The following is a 22507-nucleotide window of genomic DNA, read 5'->3' on the forward strand; positions in this document are numbered from 1 at the left end:
AGTGTGGGAAAGTGCACCACAAGGCGCACCCAGTTAAGAGTGCGCCGCGGCACTGAGTGGGACAGTGCACCACCAGACGCACCCAGTTAAGAGAGCACCCCGGCACAGTGTGGGACAGTACACCACCAGATGCACCAAGGTAAGGGTGCGCCGGGGCACAGAATGGGACAGTCCACCACCAGACGCACCCATGTAAGAGCGCGCCGCGGCACAGAGTGAGCCAGTGCACCACCAGACGCACCCAGTTAAGAGTGCGCCGCGGCACAGAGTGGGACAGGGCACCACCAGACGCATCCCAGTTAAGAGCGCGCCATGGCACAGAGTGGGATAGTGCACCACCAGACGCACCCAGTTAAGAGCGCGCCGCGGCACAGAGTGGGCCAGTGCACCACCAGACGCACCCAGTTAAGAGCGCGCCACGGCACTGAGTGGGACAGTGCACCACCAGACGCACCCAGTTAAGAGCGCGCCGTGGCACAGAGTGGGCCAGTGCACCACCAGACGCACCCAGTTAATAGCGCGCCACGGCACAGAGTGGGACAGTGCACCACCAGACGCACCCAGTTAAGAGGGCGCCGCTGCACAGAGTGGGACAGTGCACCACCAGACGCACCCAGTTAAGAGCGCGCCACGGCACAGAGTGGGACAGTGCACCACCAGACGCACCCAGTTAAGAGGGCGCCGCTGCACAGAGTGGGACAGTGCACCACCAGACGCACCCAGTTAAGAGCGTGCCACGACACAGAGTGGGACAGGGCACCTCCAGACGCACACAGTTAAGAAAGCACCCCGGTACAGTGTGGGACAGTGCACCACGAGATGCACCAAGTTAAGAGCACGCCACTGCACTGAGTGGGACAGTGCACCACCAGATGCACCCAGTTAAAAGCGCGCCGCGGCAAAGAGTGGAACAGTGCACCACCAGACGCATCCCAGTTAAGAGCACGCCGCGGCACAGAGTGGGCCAGTGCACCACCAGACGCACCCAGTTAAGAGCGCGCCACGGCACAGAGTGGGACAGTGCACCACCAGACGCACCCAGTTAAGAGGGCGCCGCTGCACAGAGTGGGACAGGGCACCTCCAGACGCACACAGTTAAGAAAGCACCCCGGTACAGTGTGGGACAGTGCACCACGAGATGCACCAAGTTAAGAGTGCGCCACGGCACTGAGTGGGACAGTGCACCACCAGATGCACCCAGTTAAAAGCGCGCCGCGGCAAAGAGTGGAACAGTGCACCACCAGACGCATCCCAGTTAAGAGCGTGCGCGGCACAGAGTGGGACAGTGCACCACCAGACGCACCCAGTTAATAAAGCACCACGGCACAGAGTGGGCCAGTGCATCGCCAGATGCACCAATGTAAGGGTGCGCCGGGGCACAGAATGGGACAGTGCACCACCAGACGCACCCATGTAAGAGCAGGCGGCGGTACAGAGTGGGACAGTGCACCACCAGACGCACCCAGTTACGAGCGCGCCGCGGCACACAGTGGGCAGTGCACCTCCACACGCACCCAGTTAAGAGAGCACCCCGGCACAGTGTGGGAAAGTGCACCACAAGGCGCACCCAGTTAAGAGCGCGCCGCGGCACTGATTGGGACTGTGCACCACCAGACGCACCCAGTTAAGAGAGCACCCCGGCACAGTGTGGGCCAGTGCACCACCAGACGCACCCAGTTACGAGCGCGCCGCGGCACACAGTGGGCAGTGCACCTCCACACGCACCCAGTTAAGAGAGCACCCCGGCACAGTGTGGGAAAGTGCACCACAAGGCGCACCCAGTTAAGAGCGCGCCGCGGCACTGATTGGGACTGTGCACCACCAGACGCACCCAGTTAAGAGAGCACCCCGGCACAGTGTGGGACAGTACACCACCAGATGCACCAAGGTAAGGGTGCGCCGGGGCACAGAATGGGACAGTGCACCACCAGACGCACCCATGTAAGAGCAGGCGGCGGCACAGAGTGGGACAGTGGACCACCAGACGCATCCCAGTTAAGAGCGCGCCGCGGCACAGAGTGGGACAGTGCACCACCAGACGCATCCCAGTTAAGAGCGCGCCATGGCACAGAGTGGGCCAGTGCACCACCAGACGCACCCAGTTAAGAGCACGCCACGGCACAGAGTGGGACAGTGCACCACCAGACGCACCCATTTAAGAGCGCGCCGCGGCACAGAGTGGGCCAGTGCACCACCAGACGCACCCAGTTAAGAGCGCGCCACGGCACAGAGTGGGCCAGTGCACCACCAGACGCACCCAGTTGAGAGCGCGCCACGGCACAGAGTGGGACAGTGCACCACCAGACGCATCCCAGTTAAGAGCGCGCCGCGGCACAGAGTGGGCCAGTGCACCACCAGACGCACCCAGTTAAGAGCGTGCCACGGCACAGAGTGGGACAGTGCACCACCAGACGCACCCAGTTAAAAGAGCACCCCGGCACAGTGTGGGCCAGTGCACCGCCAGATGCACCAAGGTAAGGGTGCGCCGGAGCACAGAATGGGACAGTGCACCACCAGACGCACCCATGTAAGAGCAGGCGGCGGCACAGAGTGGGACAGTGGACCACCAGATGCACCCAGTCCAAAACGCGTGGCGGCACATAGTGGGACAGTGGCCTACCAGATGCACCCAGTTAAGAGTGCGCCGAGGCACAGAGTGGAACAGGGCACCTACAGATGCACCTGGTTAAGAGTGCGCTGCAGTTTTGGTGTGGGGCAGTGCACCACCAGATGCACCCAGTTAAGAGCGCGCCGTGGCACAGAGTGGGACAGTGCACCACCAGACGCCCCCAGTTAAGAGCGCGTCGTGGCACAGAATGGGACAGTGCACCACCAGACGCACCCAGTTAAGAGAGCACCCCGGCACAGTGTGGGAAAGTGCACCACAAGGTGCACCCAGTTAAGAGCGCGCCGCGGCACTGAGTGGGACAGTGCACCACCAGACGCACCCAGTTAAGAGAGCACCCCGGCACAGTGTGGGACAGTACACCACCAGATGCACCAAGGTAAGGGTGCGCCGGGGCACAGAATGGGACAGTGCACCACCAGACGCACCCATGTAAGAGCAGGCGGAGGCACAGAGTGGGACAGTGGACCACCAGATGCACCCAGTCCAGAACGCGTGGCGGCACATAGTGGGACAGTGGCCTACCAGATGCACCCAATTAAGAGTGCGCCGAGGCACAGAGTGGAACAGGGCACCTACAGATGCACCTGGTTAAGAGTGCGCTGCAGTTTTGGTGTGGGGCAGTGCACCACCAGATGCACCCAGTTAAGAGCGCGCCGTGGCACAGAGTGGGACAGTGCACCACCAGACGCCCTCAGCTAAGAGCGCGTCGTGGCACAGAATGGGACAGAGCACTTTATCTGTAATAACCTCCTAGGAAGAAAATAATAATAAGGGTGCAGTATTTATAGTTTGGGCATATGTCCTTGTTTATGCCATCACGCATCCTTTAATGGGTGCATCCAACACAGGCCAGGACAGTAAGCCCTAACTGCGTAAATCCAACCTTCACAGTGCAGGCACGACCTTGCGATGGCGCTGAGCGCAATGCATTAGTGAAAGGTACAACCTGCTATTTGAAGCCACCAGTGTATTTCACACTGGTGGCTTCAATTGATGCAGCCAGCCTAATTTGGAGGAGGAGTCTGGATTTTCTCCAAGGCAGATGCAAATTGTGAGGGCGCCTGCCTGGAGTGAGATGCTTGTATGTCTCTGAAACCCTGTGCCCCCTCCAGAGGCGCACTTTTGAGGGAAAAATGCACTGACCCTGCCCCGCCGCATATGTGGTGCAGAATCAGTGTTCCTACTGACAGCTTCATCGCCCCTCTGCCCACGTGGGCAAGCCAGAGCATTAAAGGGAAGGGCTGAGGCCAAGCTAGCCAGGGGTACGGCTTGGCTCTCAGACCCAAAAGGGTCTCACAGCGAATCAAGCTGCACTAAACAGATGTTCATAAAAGAAGCAGCTACCTAGAAAAGTATAGAAGCAGCAGCCTAACATAATCAGCAGCTAATTAACAGAACAGGCAACATAAGACACATAAACAGCAACAAATCCTTGAGAGCGGCTACAGCTCATAAAATACCCAGCAGCTACATATTAACGTGAAATAAGCCAGGCAGCAGCTACATAAAATAAACATAGCGGCTAGTAGGACTCTAGGGTCTACTAACCGTGCTGGTGTTATGTTATGTTAAAAAGATTTATACAGAGCATGGCCTCCCCAGCAACGGGGCATCCCAGCGCTACCCGGGTACACGCTGCAGGAAGACAAGCAGAGGGAGTGAGGTTAAGCCGGGAATAACCAGGGGGCATATTATCAAGACCTGCGATAAAATTATTCCGCTTTAGTGCCAGGAAACTGCCGCTAAAGCGGCGATAATGGGCTTGATAATATGTCCTTGTGAATTCCCACAGCAGCCCAGGTTCTGGTGTTAACCTGGGCTGCTATGGGAATTCACAAGGGCATATTATCAAGCCCATTATCGCAGTTTTAGCTGCAATTTCCTGCCACTAAAGCGGCGATAATTTTATCACAGGTCTTGATAATATGCCCCCAGGTTTTTATGACTTTTCTAAAAGCTGGATGGTTCCGAATACCTCTGATGGACACAGGAAGAGAATTCCAGAATCCGGATGCCAATGCTTTAAAAGAGCAACCCCTGGCTCTTGCTCATAGTACTCGGGGGGCAAGCTAAATACTGATCGGCTGAGTGCACTGTACATTGCTGTAAATACGGCGCTAGCAGATCCGCTATGACAGGGGGCGCTTGTTGGGCCAGAATTTTGTGAGCAAAGCACAATTGCCCACATGCATCATTGTAGGAATTTGAGATTCCTAAATTGCGAAAATTAAGGAATCGCAATTTAGGAATCACAAATTCCTATGCATTAAGAATTCGCAATAGTTTTTGCGATTTCTTAATTTTCCTTATTTGCGATTCCTTAATTGCAAATCGCAAATAAGGAATCGCTTTACATTGATTCCTATGGGCCTAGAGGCCAATAGGAATCAATGGGAAGGCATTCTCATTTTGCGAATTCGCAATTAAGGAATCGCAAAATGAGAATGCAATTTCAAGGGTGCAGGGGGGGGTCCAAAGGACCCCCCCTGCACCCCTGAAATGTCACGTAAGTACATTTTACTCACACACATGTCCCAAGGGCATGTGTGTGTGTAAAATATAAGTTTCAAAAATGCATTTTTTTGCATTTTTGAAACTTTTCGCAAATTACCATGAAATTTTCCCCTTCCTAATTGCGAATTCTTAAATTAAAAAAATAATGCTTAGCATTTAAGAAATCGCAAAATTTGCGATTTCTTAAATGCTATCGCAATATGAGAAATCGCAAAAATTGCGATTTCTTAAATTGCGAAAAATGAAAAAAAATGATGCATCCCAAAAAAGGTTTTTGCATTCGCAAACGGCCGAATTTTGCGATTCGCACCGTTTGCGAATGCAAAAAAGCTTGATGCATGTGGCCCAATGTCTTAAACTGGATTCTTTTATCAACAGGCAGCCAGTGTAGCTTAGGTACACGCTTTGACACTGAGCAAGATTTTGGGATAGCAAAAAGAGTGCGTGCTGCCGCATTTTTTACCCTTTGTAGGTGCTGGATCCCAGATTTATTAGCGCCTAGGTAAAGAGATTTACAGTAATCCAGCCTAGATAAAATTGTGGCTTGGATAATAGTCTGGTGAGTTTGCAAGTCAAAGAACCCTAAAAAGGACTTCAGTCCTCGCAAATGCCCAAAACAAACCCTGCAACCGCTTTTGTTTGGGTTTCGAAGGATAGCCCACTGTCAACCTATATTCCCAAATGTTTCACCGCCTTCTTAGGCAGGGGTGCTGGCTTCAACTCATCTGGCCACCATTGCTCTGACCACAAACTATTGTCCCTCCCAAGCTGTAGAATTTCGGTTTTGCTTTCATTTAACTGCAGGCAGTTTGCTGTCATCCAGTCTGCAATAGCCAGCATGTCCTATTGAAATTTAAAGAGGTCATTTTTGCATTTTTTGGGAAAAGGAAATAACCAGTTGGATGTCATCAGCGTGAGACACTAATGACGGCCCTCTGCTTTTTCCTACCACTGCGAGGGGTTGCAGGTAGATATTAAAGAGCGTGGGGATCAATATTGATCCCTTGGACACTCCGTAATGGATGGCGTACTCCAGGGCCGGCTTTAGCACTGGTGGCGCCCTGTGCAACAATCATTTTTGGTGCTCCCACACCACATGACTGCCTCCTCCGATTTGCTCCCTTCCACCAGGCAAAAGTGCCCTTCATCTCTCTAATAATAAATTATTGCAAAACACAGCGCTCGCACCGAGGCCAGCACCCCCTCCGTAGGTCAGCGCCCAGTGCTGCCGCACCGGTCGCACTGTCCTAAAGCAGGACCTGGCGTACTACTCCTGAGAACAGTGGGGTGGTGCAGTGACCTGGAATGTTCTACCATTCAGAAAAGATCTGAACCAGGCCAAGGCCACACCCCCGATACCTATCCCCTGCAGGCGGCGCAATAGGATCTCATGGGATACCGTATCAAAAGCGGCGCTTAGGTCAAGGAGAATTAGAGCCGTGGAGTTCCTTCATCCAAACTGCTTCATAGTTGCTCCGTCACTGCCAACTGGGTGGATTGGGTACTGTGGCGTGATATGAAACTGTTTTGTGAGGAGTCCAGTATGTTTGATACCGAAGTGCTCTCCAGGGGTGGAAGCATCAATGGTGCAGCGGGTGCTGTCTCACCAGCCTCAAGGTTTTGTTTTTAAACACCATCTTCACCCCAATTATGGACCCTTTTAGTGCCCACCAAGGTAATAAAGGAGAGCATTTCCCATGCTTGCTCTGGGCCCCATGGCACTATACTATGTCACTGGTATTCACTACCCCTGGATAACAATGAAAAGGCAGAGGTGCAGTCTTTTAATCACTCAGGGCTTTAAGTGGGCCGGGTCTCAACGGTGCTGAGCACTGGCAGTTTTTTAAAGGGGACCTCGAAATGGGTCTCTATCGGGCTCTGTTTTGTGCCTTGGCACAGGTGGTCCGTTGTTTTCCAGACTGCAGTGCCAGCAGGCACATCGATGTGCGTGTGCTCACACTGTTCACTTCTCACTAGTGGAGAAGTTAGGGCATGACGTCATGCCGGGTGAGGGTTGAAGGTGAAGGGAAATCCTTTCAAGAGAGTCCTTCTCTATCTGGATTTCCCCTTCTCTTTTTGAAACTCAGGAGCAGCAACACTGTCGTGGAGTCACCAAGGCTTTAAGTGGAAGCTTTTTCAATATTATATACAAGGCAGAGTTGCTGCTTATCTATCTTATGCAACTAACAACCAGTGACTAAGCCAAACGTCCTGACTTGTTGTAGGTATGATGTTACTTGTTGTATCATATATCTGGATGTAATGACAGAAACAGCAAAATACAAGTCAGGCGGCACACTATGCTAAGCGCAGATTTTTAGCTTATGTGTTTGTAAGCCACGCCTTTAATTACATACGCCACGCACCTTTGAGAGACCCCGTAGTTTTTCATCCCACTTAAAGTCCTGCATTCACCGTTTAATGCTGCGTATTGTTCACACTTCCAACACACGTACGCTCAGAACGTGCATAATTTGCCCTAAAAAATGTTGCCAGGTTTTACCCAATAAAAGTCATACGGCAAAACCCACTCAGTGAGTTGTTACTGCGCGAGATGGAATCCTATGCCCAGGGGTGCAACACAGGCCCTGCAGCGCGGGGGTGGGGGCAACCCGGCAGGCGCCCCCCAACTCCCTGAGGGGGCCCCCAACCCGGCCAAGATCAATCAATATCTGCAATAAATAAGAGACTCTGGGGCTGTGATGAGAAATCACATTCTGTAGGGGGGTGGGGGGGGGGGCGGCATCAGTTTGCGTTATGTCACTGAACCCGGTGCAAACTTCCCTTTGCGCTCCAACTCTATTTATAAGAAGGGTTCAGTTCTGTTCTGAGATGGAGTGAAGCTTAAAGCCAAGTTTAGCTGAACGTCCGCCAGTCCATGCTTCAGGGATGCTGTCTTCCTCCTCGGCGCCCTCCCTTCCGCTGATGGATAGATTTGCTTTTCGCTACGGCCCATTACCCGTGAATCTGAGCGCGACGTTGTTTTGTTTCACAAGTGAGGGCACGTACTGAAAACACTCTCCTACAAGGGAACCCGTCTCGTTTTCCTGGGAAAGGGACTATTTATCTCTCTTTTTCTGTATTGTTCAGTCAGTGTAAATATGTGGCTCACGACGCGAGCGATCACTCATTTTTGCCGATAAATACTTTTCGAGCTCTGGGAGTGACACACACTAATGCCCCCTTTGTCTCGGCACAAAGCGGCACGTTTCTTGGGAGGCCGATCCTCGTGGGAGCTTCTTTAATAAAGTGATAACTAAGAAGTGTTGTTTACACTGCGCCGAGTGTTTGCTTCTGTGCGGATGAAGATTAAGTACTTGTTGTTTGCACCGTAATATTTATGATCCTACTGACGGGTCCTCCATTGTTCATATCTTGTTTCATTCACACTGGTCACCGTTGCTATGGACAATAAAGTAGCCGGCTGTATTCCTCTGCAATCGATGTGCCAAGAAGGGGAGATGTTTTTAGATTTTTGTTTTCTCTATCCTAATGACCCCCAGACCCTGGGCCCACGTGGCCGCCATCTTTTAATAATAAGAACAGAATAATATAACATGTCAAGTAAAGCTCATAGAGTTATACTTAAGCAACAAGAGGTGTGTGTGTTCTCTTTCCCCAAGAAGGGATAATAAAAAGACCAGATACTAAACAGGAACAAGTGGATTAGATTGTGGTGGGGTTGATTAGAGTAGGGTGGTTTGGAGTGGGATGAAATAGAGTGGAGTGCAGGAGGTGAATTGGACTGGAATGGATGGGGTGGATTGGAGTGGGGTGGATTGGAGTGGGATGAATTGGACTGGAGTGGGGTAGGCTGGACTGGAGTGGGTGGGATTGGATTTGAGTTGGATGGGGTGGATTGGAGTGTGGTAGTCTGGATGAATTGGACTGAGTCAGGTGGACTCGGGTGGGGTGGATTGGATTGGGGTAGGGTGGAGTTGACTGGATTGGGGTAGCATGGGGTGGATTGGAGTAGAGTGGGGTGGATTGGACTGCAGTGGAGTGGGGTGGACTAGAGGTGGTAGATTAGATTGGAGTGTGGTTGAATAAAATTAGGTGGGGTGGACTGTATTGGGTGAGGTGAGGAGGACTGGAGTGGGGTGGACTGTAGTGAGGGGATTAGAGTGGGGTGGATTGGACTCGGGTGAGGTGGGGTGGGGTGGACTAGAGTTGGGTGGAATGGAGTGGATTGGAGTGGGGTGAATTGAATAAGCGTGGGAGGGGTGGATAGGGGTGGAGTAGATTAGATTGCAGTGGGGTGAAATAGATTGAGGTGGATTGGATTAAGTGGGGTAAACTGGATTGAGGTAGACTGGAGTGTGGGAACTGTATTGGGGCGGGTGGATTGAATTGTATTGGGATGAGGTGGATTGGATTGGAGTGGGGTGGATTGGAGTGGGGCGTGTTGGAGTGGGCGGATTGTTTTGGATTGGAGTGGGGCAGATTGTTTTGGATTGAAGTGAGGCAAATTGAAGTGGGGCAGATTGTTTTGGATTGCAGTGGGAAAGATTTGGATTGGAGTGGGGCTAATTAGACTTGGGCACATTATTTTGTATTGGAGTGGGGCAGATTGGAGAGGGTTAGATTGTTTTGGAATGAGTGGGGCAGTTTGGAGTGGGGTGGATTGGAGTGGGGCAGATTGGAATGGGGTAGATTGGAGTGGGGCAGATTGTATTGGATTGGAGTGGGATGGATTGGTTGTCAGGTTCACTCCACGGGATCCAGTCGCTGCAATTATGGTTCCACCTCCAAATGTCACCAACACCCTGAAGTAGAAACACAGGGTGTTCGAGCCATTAGGCGAGGGAGAAAAATAACAAACTAAAATAATAAAATGTGGGATGGGTAAGGGTAGGGCCAGCAGGGAAAGGACGCCTGTAACAAAAAACAAGACAGGCATCAGATAGGTGCTTGCTTACAATGGACTACTACTCTCATTTAGTCTCACTAATAAATCATGAAAATAAGTAAGTACCTGAGCAGAAAGAAAACCCGACCTTGGATAGGAAATTACTACAGCCCTTCTGCCACAATCTGTGAGGAAGGCCTAAGGAGCACATAGATATATAGTTAACAAAAGACAGCCCTGTCATACCAGACACATACACGTTGTACTGATACACATATCCCACCACTCACAACATACCACAGATGAGCCAGAGGACACAATGTACAAGGGGTGTCCAAGGTATCCAAGTAAGGATGAAAGTTTCAACACAAGGTAAGAGAGAGACACGGTAGTGTGTAGGAAGCAAAAACTACAACACTCCGCTCAATAAAGGATGACCATACAGTAAATGTTTGGGTTAAGCCAAACAGCAAATCGTAGTTGCGACCACCACAGAAATCTGCCAACAATAAACCCCCAAAAAGAGAACGCACAATGAGAGACTGGGGTGACCTGTAGTTGCCTCACTACATGCCCAGCTCTGTCTTGTCCTTGTGAGTACACAGGTAAATAACGGAGACGCGTAGTTTCCTCACTACCGCGCCCCGCTATCTTAGTTCCACAATACAATCCAGGTGTACGGTAACACGTGGTTTCGACCGCCACCGTGTTCCGCCACACCCAACTTAGCCGGGAAATAACCACAATGCTTTTCCTCAGAGAACTGCCGTCTCCGTTCTTCCCGCAATCCCAAATAACAAAAGAAAAGAGAACAGCTTACCGCAAAGGCGGTAGGAATGCTAGAACGGCAATACCTGAATAGTGCCGAGGCCCGACACCAACAGAGACCGGGATGCCGAAGTTCTCCAAAAGCAGCGTGCAAAGGGAGGGGGCCAAACAGGAGTCACAAAGGGGGACGTGGAGAGCAGCCGCTCCCACGCCAAGCGCCACTGAACCAGAATAACGCGCACACGGATGCGCGTCTACGTTGGTGAAGTACTTCCTGCGAGACCCCGCCTGCTCATGGGAATTGTAGTTCCTGAGCTATGGCAGGCGCGATCGCGCTGCGGGATCTGACATTGGTGTCAGGCTGATTGTTATGGATTGAAGGGGGGCTAATTGGACTGGGACACATTGTTTTGTATTGAAATGGGGCAGATTGGAATGAGGTGGATTGTTTTGGATTGGAGTGGGGTAGATTGGAGTTGAGTGGAATAGAGTGGGGCACACTTTTGGTTTGGAAAGGGGAGGATTGGAGTGGGATGGATTGGAGTGAGGCAGATTGTTTTGGATTGGAGTGGGGCAGGTTGGAGTGGGACAGATTGTTTTGGATTGGAGTGGGGTTGAATTGGAGTGGAGCAGATTGTTTTGGACTGGAGTGGGGCAGATTGTTTTAAATTGGAGTGGGGCAGACTGTTTTGGATTGGAGTGGGGCAGCTTCATTTGGATTGAGTGGGGCAGATTATTTTGGATTGGAGTGGAGCAGAATAGAGTGGAGCAGTCTGTTTTGGATTGGAGTGGGGCAGATTGTTTTGGAATGCAGTGGGGCAGATTGGAGTGAGGCAGATTGTTTTGAATTGAGCGAGGAAGATTGTTTTGAATTGGAGTTTAGCAGATTGTAGTGGGGCAGATTGTTTTGGATTGAAGTGGGAAGATTGCTTTGGATTGGAGTGGGGCAGACTGTTTTGGATTGCGGAAGATTGAAGTGGGGAAGATTATTTTGGACTGGAATCGGGCAGATTGTTATGGACAGAGTGGGGCAAATTGGAGTGGCGCAGATTGGAGTGAGGTGGGTTGGGAGGATTGGAATGTGGTAAATTGGAGTGGATTGTAGTGTGGTGAGTGGCTTGGGTTGGAATGGGGTGGATTGGATTAGTTGCAGCTGATTGGTGTGGGGAGGTGGGGTGAATTGGAGTAGGGCGGATTCGAGTGGGGCTGATTGCAGAGGGGTGGATTGGGGTCTACTGCACGATTATGTATCAAAGCATTGTTGCAAGGATCATGCTCATACATAGAACTGTGCACAGAGACCCAGGACATCAGTAATTTGTGGTGTACCGGAAACTCACCTCATTACATAGAAAAACCCCAACCAGCTAGCATCAGTGTCACATTAGCTCTTCGTCCTATAGCAAAGTAACCAATGATTAGACAACCTAGAACATGCGACTTAGGACAAACTGAGGAATGGTGGGAAGTGAGAACACTCTTTCATTATACTCTCATACCAGTCCATAACAGGAGTAAATTAGAGACACGGGTAAGGTTAAAATATTTATTTTAATGACGTGATCTCAGGTGCAGTATCTTAGCCAACATAAGCAGACATATGATTAGAAATAATATGGTCAATCAATCAATCAATCAATCAATCAATCAATCAATCAATCAATCAAAGCATTTATATAGCGCACTACTCACCCGGAGGGTCTCAAGGTGCTGGGGGAGGGGGGTCTGCTACTGCTCGAACAGCCACGTCTTGAGTTGCTTCCTGAAGGCGAGGTGGTCCTGGGTCAGGCGGAGGTGGGTCGGGAGGGAGTTCCATGTCTTGGCGGCGAGGTAGGAGAAGGACCGTCCCCCTGTGGTGGCTCTTCGGATGCGAGGGACGGCGGCAAGGGCGTGGCCGGTCGATCGAAGCTGGCGTTTGGGAGCGTAGAAGTTGAGGCGGCTGTTGAGGTATCCTGGGCCTTGGTTGTGTAGGGCTTTGTGTGCGTGGGTGAGGAGTCGGAAGGTGATTCTCTTGTTGACTGGGAGCCAGTGCAGGTCTCTCAGGTGTCCGGAGATGTGGCTGCGATGGGGGATGTCCAGCATGAGACGTGCTGAGGCGTTCTGGATCCGCTGGAGTTTCTTCTGGAGCTTGGCGGTGGTTCCGGCGTAGAGGGAGTTGCCGTAGTCCAGACGGCTGGTGACGAGGGCCTGGGTGACCGTCTTCCTGGTCTCGGTGGGGATCCACCGGAAGATCTTACGTAGCATGCGCAGGGTGTTGAAGCACGACGAGGAGACGGCGTTGGCTTGTCTGGTCATGGAGAGGGAGGAGTCCAGGATGAAGCCTAGGTTGCGTGCGTGGTCTGTTGGTTTGGGTGCGCTGCCTAGGGCGGGGGGCCACCAGGAGTCGTCCCAGGCGGAGGGTGAGGATCCCAGGATGAGGACTTCCGTCTTGTCCGAGTTCAGTTTCAGGCGGCTGTTCTTCATCCATTCGGATACCTCTTTCATCCCTTCGTGAAGGTTGGCTCTGGCGGTGGCGGGGTCGTTGGTGAGGGAGAGAATCAGCTGGGTGTCGTCGGCGTAGGAGATGATGTTGAGGTTGTGCTGGCGTGCGATGTCTGTGAGGGGGCTCATGTAGACGTTGAAGAGGGTTGGACTGAGCGAGGAGCCTTGAGGAATGCCGCAGATGACTTCGCTGGCTTCAGATCTGAACGGGGGGAGGCGGACTCTCTGTGTCCTTCCGGCGAGGAAGGAGATGATCCACTCCAGTGCCTTCTCCTGGATTCCGACGTTGCTGAGTCGCTGCACTAGTGTACGGTGGCAGACAGTGTCGAAGGCCGCGGAGAGGTCTAGGAGGATGAGGGCCGCTGTTTCTCCGCTGTCAAGCAGTGCTGGGATGTCATCGGTGGCAGCAATCAGGGCGGTCTCGGTGCTGTGGTTGGCCCGGAAGCCGGACTGCGAGGGGTCGAGGGATCCGTTCGTCTCGAGGAAGGCGGCCAGCTGCTTGTTGACGGTCTTTTCGGCGACTTTAGCAGGGAACGGGAGCAGCGAGATGGGGCGGTAGTTCTTGAGGTCGGTGGGGTCGGCTGATGGTTTCTTTAGTAGAGCGCTGAGTTTGGCGTGCTTCCAGCTCTCCGGGAAGGTAGCGGTGTCGAAGGAGGTGTTGATGATGTCCCGCAGGTGGGGTGCGATGACAGCGTCGGCCTTGTTGAAGATGTGGTGAGGGCAGGGGTCGGTAGGAGATCCGGAGTGGATGGAGTTCATCGTGCGGACGGTGTCTTCGGTGCTGATCGGGGTCCAGGCGCGGAGGGTGGTGGTGGGGGGCGGTGGTTCAGTCGTGGCGTGCGTTGGTTGAGTGCTGAAGCTGTTGTGTATGTCCGCGATCTTGTTGTGGAAGTAGGAGGCGAGGGAGTTGCAGAGGTCTTGCGAAGGGGTGATGTCGTTGTTTCCGGCGTTGGGGTTGGAGAGCTCTTTAACGATGTTGAAGAGTTCCTTGCTGTTGTGTGCGTTGTTGTCCAGTCGTTCCTTGAATGCGGTTTTCTTGGTGGCGTGGATGAGTTGGTGGTGTTTTCGGGTGGCGAGCTTGAGGGCAGTCATGTTGTCCGGTGTAGGGTCTCTGCGCCATGTTCTCTCGAGGGCTCGGCAGTTCTTCTTGGAGCTCTTGAGTTCGTCGGTGAACCATGGGGCTTTCTTGCTACCGGGTCTGCTAGGCGGGGTCTTCAGAGGGGCGAGGTCGTCTGCGCAGTTGCTGATCCACTTCGCGAGGTTGGTGGCCGCCTGGCTTGGGTTCGTTGCGCTGGTGGGTGGGTTCTTGCTCAGGGAAGTCGCTAGCTGGTCGGCTGTGATCTTGTTCCAGCTTCTGCGTGCAGCCTGTTGCTGGTGGTGGTGGATCGTGGTCCTTCTGAAGCTGAAGTGGACGCAGCTGTGGTCTGTCCAGTTGAGTCCGGTGGCGTGGCTGAAGGCGATGTCCTTGCAGGATGAGAAGACGGGGTCGAGTGTGTGTCCGGCGTAGTGGGTGGGGGTGTTAACCAGTTGCTTGAGTCCGAGGTTGGCGAGGTTGTCCAGCAGGGTGGTGGTGTTGCGGTCGTTGTTGTTCTCCAGGTGGAAGTTGAGGTCCCCGAGGAGGATGTAGTCGGCGGAGAGGAGGGCGTGCGGGCTGATGAAGTCGGCGATGTCTTCGCTGAATTGTGTGCGTGGTCCCGGGGGTCTGTAGATGAGGGTGCCTCTGAGGGTGGTCTTGGGGTTGATGTGGACCTGGAAGTGCAGGTGCTCGGCGGGTGCAAGGGTGTCGTCGGTGTTGGTCGTGATGCGGATGGTGTTCCTGTGGATGATGGCGATGCCTCCTCCGGTCTGGTTGATGCGGTCCCTTCGGATGATCTTGTAGCCGTCTGAGATGGCGATGGCGATGTCGGGTGCTGAAGAGGCGTTCATCCAGGTTTCCATGAGGAAGGCGACGTCTGGTGAGGTTGTGTCGAGCAGGTTCCAGAGCTCGATGGCGTGTCTGTGGATGGAGCGGGTGTTGAGCTGGATGCATTTCAGGTGGCTGCTGCTGTTGCTCGTCTTGGTCTTGGTTGGTGCAGGAGTATTGCTGGTCCGGATGCAGGTGAACTTGCAGACGTTGCAGCAGAAGGGTCCGTGGGTGCGTCTCGGGGTGGCTCGGTAGCATCCTGGGATTCGTCCGGCGTTGAGTGCGTTGAGGGTGGCGGCGTCGTACGTCCGACGGGTGGGCTGGGGTCTGCGGGGGCCAGGGGTCCTGGCGCTGGGCGCGGTCCAGGCACGGACGGGCGTAGACGGGCTTACCTTTGGCGCACCTTCGGCGCTCAATCGGTGCTCCCGCTGCGCGCGTCCGCTGCGCGGTCGCTCTGGGGGCGTCATAAGAAGGGGGACTAGAGGGAGGGTCAGCTGGGCGGCGGGAGCGGCTCGGCCAATGGGCCGGTGGTGGGCGGGGCCTGTGGCGAGCTGTGTGCGGGAAACTGGCGAGCGGGCGGCTCTGCTGAGGCTGGGCCGCTCGGGGGGGCAGGGGGGCGTCTGCGGCGAAAAAAGGCGGCAAGGCTGGCAAGGCTGGCAGGCAGGAGCAGGCAGGAGCAGGAGGCGGCAGGAGGAGCAAGGGGGTGACCAGGCCTGGTGAGAGGTGCAGTGGTCACATTCTTACAATTCCATAAAATATAAAAGGAGAAATCATATTATAATGATGGTGAAAACAGGTCTTATAACGCCTAGTTTTAACACCCTCCCTATATAGGAACTATGTTTATAAACTAAAGAAGGTCTCTTAGGCTTGTTTGGGGGACCCAATTACCTTTCCACTCAGTAAGATTAAATCACATCAGGATCAGCCAAAGCACTCTGCATCCCCGGAAACAGAAAATCTTCCAAGTGTGTGAAATCATGGCAACTGTGCAATAATAAAGGCACCAGAATCTCAGTTGGCTCACAGCTGCCAAATTGTTTTATCTAAAAAGCGTTACTCGATCATGTCGAACAACAGCTACCATGTTATGATAACCTTGACAGCTTCAGCACTCACTGTGCAGACTAGGGGCACGATCTAAGTCTAGAGAAGTCAAAAACAAACCTTTTCTCATGTGTAGACCTTCACAAAGCCTAGCTTGCAAAACAGCTATATGCAGTGCCGTGTGCAAAAGCGGCAAAAGGTAAAATGGCGTTTAAACTTCTAATAAGCCATGCTAACATAACATGCATGCAAAGCAGGCTTAGGCCACACTACACCCTCCCTTGATTGGAGAACGCACAATAAAGGGGGCAAGATTCATAGAATGCATTGAGAAGTTGTTACTATGCCACAAAAGGGTAGTGGGGGTACTCGTTAAGGAACAGCGCTCCTCCTCAATTAAACCTATCGCCACGGTTATAGACATCTATACCGCGAGAGGAGTTACACAGCCCTTTATGGGGCAGAACTGTGGGGAATGTGTAACATCGACCAGCTATCGCGATCCGCGAATACATTTTTCAAGGACTTGATGGCTCTCCCACAGAGTACCCCTACGATACCCTTGTTATTAGACCTGGGGTGCCGCTCGATCAAAGACCAGGCACAAATCCGCCCGCTACTACTGTGGGCCTGTTTATGGCGAGTCCCAGAACTTGCTAGTTCTGCGGACGGTTTGTTTGAATTAATGTCAATGCCAGGATGGTCTAAAATCAGGTGGCTAAATGATGTGAAATTTTTGCTAGGTGAATTGGGGCTTGGGGATGCATGGGTATCTAGATCTGCTCCCCCTAGAGCTGTCCTGAAAAAACTCTACTGGAGCTGGGTATCTAGTAAAAGAAGCTCAGATGCGAAAAGGGGTAGAGTAACTGTTGATTTTTTGAGGATGAAGGATGAACCAGCTAGGGAACTCCACCTTGACATTGTTTTAAAGGCTTTTGATCGGGCATTATATTTCAAATTCAGGGTGGGCATCCTCCCTGTGGGTGAATTGACTGCACGCTGGAAAGCCCCGTTCCAAACTTCGCCCTTTTGCCCAATCTGTTTGACTAGAATAGAGTCTGTTGCCCACATCCTGTTTGAATGTCCGGCTTATAAATTACCTAGATCCAGATGGCTAAAACCAATATGTAGAGAGATAGGTACAAGGCTTCATACTGTTGCCCTACGAATGTTGATGTCGGATACCCGGACCTTGTATGTTTGTGGTCTCTCAAAGTTCTTAGGATGGGCTTGGTCTATTAGACTGAAAAGGCTAAATGAAATTGTTTAATTAGTGTTTTATAAAAATCTTTCTAATTAATTTTTAAAGAAAAATTCTCACTGTTTTTATATTTATACTATCTTAATAATTAATTGTTTTATTATTTATATTGTTTATCAACCAACCAGAAATGTGTTGTTGTTATGTAATGCTTTTTAAGATATTTTTTATCGAAATAAAGCCTTGCAAACTGGAACTGGAGAATGCAGAGTTCAAGTTCGAATGAGACAGAACCAAGTTCAGAAATTTTGCCAAAGTTGATAATTGGGAGAAATAATCTGAATTAAAAAGTAACTAAGTCAGTGAAAACATCCACGGGTGGACATGGTGTGAATAAGACCTCAAATGAAAATGTAAAAAACATGAATCCGTCAGTGAGTGGAGAACAAAAAAAACAAAAAACTCACGAGTCCATTACGTGTCTATGAAGCAGAAAAAAATCTCACTTCAATCCAACAGCGTATAGGCACTGTATGTCGCAACTGCCTCCAACAGGAAGTCGTTGCCATCAACCATGAACATTTCAGCCATCCAATTAAGTAAAGGGAATGAACATACATGTTCTTCAACAGCTGGAGCCTCTAGCACCATCAGAGGACAACTCGGGCTTACTTCGAGATAACTGCGTGCCAGAAAGTCATTGGCCGCAGTCCATATGTTCCAATTGCCCAGGACCCCATGAGCTGCTGCGCAGGCCATACTCCCGAAACCAGAACAATCCATTTCATGAGCAACTAAGGTACTCATTAGTAGATTAAAATCCAGGTTTAGGAGACACTGTGTTGCAGAGACACAAATCCAGGGCCCATTCAAATCCACAATCCAGGCAATGGAAAACACCTGCACGCAAGTAAAGTAAGAAAAACGGAAAGATAAACCACATGCCACACTCAGAGTCGCCAGAGGTAGCAATCCGTAGTATTCTAGCATCCGGTTACAAAGCTGGAGCAGCTGGAGCAGATGTTCATGGGGCACAGAATGTACATCCATTTTGGAGTAAACAAATTAACAGCAATACACCCGCTCCCAAAGCGAGAATTAACGGGAAAACGCCGGACACTCGAAAAAATCGAATGAAAAAATACTGGGATCACACCAAATATAGCTTGGAATGAGGTCACGAGGTCGGAACTTCCTACTTTAAAAAAGTGTGCCAGGCCCGTGGTAGACGAGGCATTCAAGATTGTGTGAATCAAAGCACCAAAATGCAGGGATAGATCTGTATTTAATAAGGCATGTACCTCAGTACGAGTGTTTTGCAACGTGAAGGACGAATGTTTCACGTGCAGATGTAAGGTCGACTTCCTTCTGGGACAAAGGAGCTCTTATTCGACTCATCTTGTTGAACTCTGCTTTCAAGGTCGGGATCGAAGGCCAGATGGAAACATTGAGCCTCTCATGTGGAGGAGGAAACAGGACATTCTTACAGCAAACTACACGTTGGGAAACTGTAACGATATACGGAATACAAGCAAGCATACCACAGCAATCTTCATTATTTAATAACAAATAACTACAGTTTACAAGCAATGTGAAAGTTGGTGTAATAGCCGGGGCGGGGTGCCTTTCAAAACACACACAAGTTAAGGTGCTGTAACACTACAAGAACCATGCAATTGCAGATTTCTACAGACTAAAGAGTGATCTGGTGCAGTCTTCACCTTTTAAATTAACTTCTTTTACCTCCCTCAAACACCTATATGTAAATGGGAGATTCCACACTTCATGGAGAAAAGCGCTACCTAAAGGTTCAAATCTGCCTATGGCATAGTGTTTCATACAAGACTCAAATTTAAACAGGGGAAAGGGCAGAGTTATTGACCCATGTATAAGCCAAACTGCCGAATTCGACTCGGCCACTGAAAATGGTAATGGCTCCAGTTTTTCAATATGCAGCAGTGGAAACGTGGCATCTTTCATTGACATAAATTGTTGTTTAACAGTCAAATTAAAAGGCAAAAATAATGAAGTTGTGTTCATGTAATCCCAAGGCACCTCCCCAGATTTTAACGTTTGAAGAGTCCAAGCAAACTGCATAACAGAACGCAATAATTTGGCAATGGTACAGAACTGCAACATCTTCTTGTACAATGTCAACAACAGATGAAACAATATCATCTAATGTGTAAATACGGGAAGAAAGTGTGTTAATGCTATTATCTACAACGCCAAGCACTTTTTCTAAATTGACCTGATCTATAGCTCTGAGCCTAGTGCAGCTTCAATCTGGGATAGTTCCCAAACTTCGTTATAAACAGCATATATCCATCTTTTCGACCTGCCTGTTGTAGGACCTTTCACAAAATCATTCAAATGAACGGTGTCAGTCAATTTAGACAAATGCAACTTAAGTGACGCTAAGGTGGAGTGTTTGAGCCAACTCTGACACAATTTGCCGACAGAATAGGTGGTGACCGAATGTTGACTCTGAAAACGGGGATCTACTCTAACCTCTGTATAGCCAGGGGTTAGACCCAGAAAACAGTGCTAGCATTAATCTGCACTTTTTGCCACAACAACCAGCCCTCTGGGTTAATGCTGGAAACATTAAAAGAGGAATTTCTCAACAGGGCTTGTAAATCGGTAAGGGAAGTACTGGTGTAATTATTCCAATGGGGGTATTCACCCAAATCAGGAAATGAAGGAGCATTACATTTTTTAGAAGTAGCCAATCCAAAGCAGGGGGTTTGTGAAATAGTAGCATTCAGAAACAACATATGGTTTGGGATGAGACATGCGCGATGCAAAGCCTCGGTGCCTCGCACTTGCCAATTTTTAGAACCCCCAACAGATTTAAGATCAACGGTATCTTTCCACAGTTCATAGCCCCCAACAGCCACCTGGTCAATAAAGGACTTAGAGTACAGTAATTTTGTGCGGGTAAGTCTAACCTTGGAAGAGGACTTCTCAGTCATCTTAAAATAAAATGCATCAGGGTTTGATTGATCAAAATCAGTAAAATAAGAAAACTTTTTCAAAAGAGTTTTTGAGCTGCCCTCAACAGGTGCGGGACAATGTTCCCACTGTGTGTAGTTAACCACATTTCTAAATGTATTTGTCTTACGCAAAAAGTGATTGCCAAAATGCTGGTAACAGAATAAATCACCATAGTTAGCATAATCTAGAGACCTTTAGCATCAAAGGCAGCATAATATTTCAAATCAGAAAATAGAGCCTCTTTGGCCTGGATGTCCCAATCATCAGAGTAAATATTTTGTTTAACCACATCTTCCATAGAAACACAAAGTACATTGGGAACATTAATAACCTCTGTGGGCCCATGAATCTGGAACTTTACAGCTTCCCATACAATCCCATCTAAAACGGGCCAAGCAGTTATATTCTCAAATGCCTGGTCCCTTTTCATTATGTGCGAAGAGGAGTGGGGTGCCAAAGTTCCATCAATTAGTCTAATTGAGGTTCTTTCTTGAACGTAGTGTCCATTCACAAAACGAAAAAAATACACCACAAATCCAATGGACATGAATAAAAAAACTGAGAAAAGCACCAGCCAAATGCAAGTCCAAGGGGGAATCAACAAATATTTTTTACACCAAGTAGCAAAAATCTAAACTTTTGAAGGGGACTTAGATGTGGTCGAGCCAGTGTCAAATGAAAAACGTGATTGATCAGCCTCACGGGTCTCCAAATCAGGCATAGACAAGTCAGTGGGGTAAATATATTCAGTATCATTAAGAGTATCACCAGCAGGTGGATTCAATAAAGGATTCGCAACTGTATTCATCTCAATGGCAACATCAGGCCCGATGGCAGGATCCGGGGCCAAAACAGAGTGTCGCACCATTGCTGGACACGAGACCGCAGGTGTCATACTAAGAAGAAGCCACCCGGTGTAGTTTGACATTGTCAGTGGAGATGTACCTGTTCCCCTTTTGCCCAGGAAGAGGAGGTAAAATGACTGTTCTTGTACCCTGCATGCCAAGTACAGGAACTGGAGCTCGATAGGAGGGACCGAAATTCTTCTTGTTTTCGATCTTCTCTCGGACCAGTTCTCCAACTTGGGGTAGCCCTGGACCCCCAAAGAACTCATGGCATCCTTGTATGCCTTAGAGGCAAACGCTGGACCCTGATCCGAATGGAAGGTACCACACGCAAAAATTCCCACAAAGACACGCAAATCCCTTACGACAGATCTGGAATCCGCACTGCGTTGAGGCCACAACCACAAAAAGCGTGTGCACGAATCAACTGCAACTAAGATGTACTTATACGCAGTATCAGATGAGAAGGGACCGCAGTGATCTAAATAAACACACGCAAGCGGTTTATTAGATATGTACAACTGAGTTCGGGGCGGGCGTGCAGCAGTAGAAGGCTTAATTTGCTGACAAATGACGCATTGAAGGACATAATCACGCGTCTATTTGTACAACCTCCGCCACCAATATCGTTGCTGGAGAAGAGATACAGTAGCTGACACGCCGGCATGCGATGAAGCCATCCCAGCGTGGGCTACTATAATCAAAGGCTGTCTGCGGTCTGCGTTGGGTATTAACCTGTCACCAACGCCGTTAATTCTCAGATAAGGAATTTATCAGGACTTAAATGATAAGAGTATTTAGTAGGGAAACCTCTAGGGTAAAAACCTCCCTTCTGTGTTGCGGCAATAGCTGCCAAGATGTCATCATCAATCTTACTTTTGGAACGTGTAATTGCTGCTACTGCATATGTTGCAACTGCTGTATTAATGGCTTCATCCGCGAGACAGTTGCCAACAGCGTGAATGCCAACGCGCTGGTGACCCAGAGTATGAATTACAAAGACAAGTGGCAGCCGTTCTTTAAGCTCAGCCACTCGAACCCAGATCATTTTATGTTTTATTGTGCGACCCTTGGAGTCACGATAATCATTTTGAGTCCAAAAGAGTAGATTGTCATTATAGGATTGACCACAGTAGTAAGAGTCACTTACGATAAGAGAAGTCACACTGGGATTGGCGCACTCCAATGCAAGCATCAGAGTACGAAGTTCTGCCAACTGAGCGGTACAGTCCCCTAATGTCTGTGTATGCACGACATCGGACTTGAATTCACC

This window comes from Lissotriton helveticus, chromosome 1_2 (assembly GCF_964261635.1).
Source record: "Lissotriton helveticus chromosome 1_2, aLisHel1.1, whole genome shotgun sequence".
Lineage (NCBI taxonomy): Eukaryota > Metazoa > Chordata > Amphibia > Caudata > Salamandridae > Lissotriton > Lissotriton helveticus.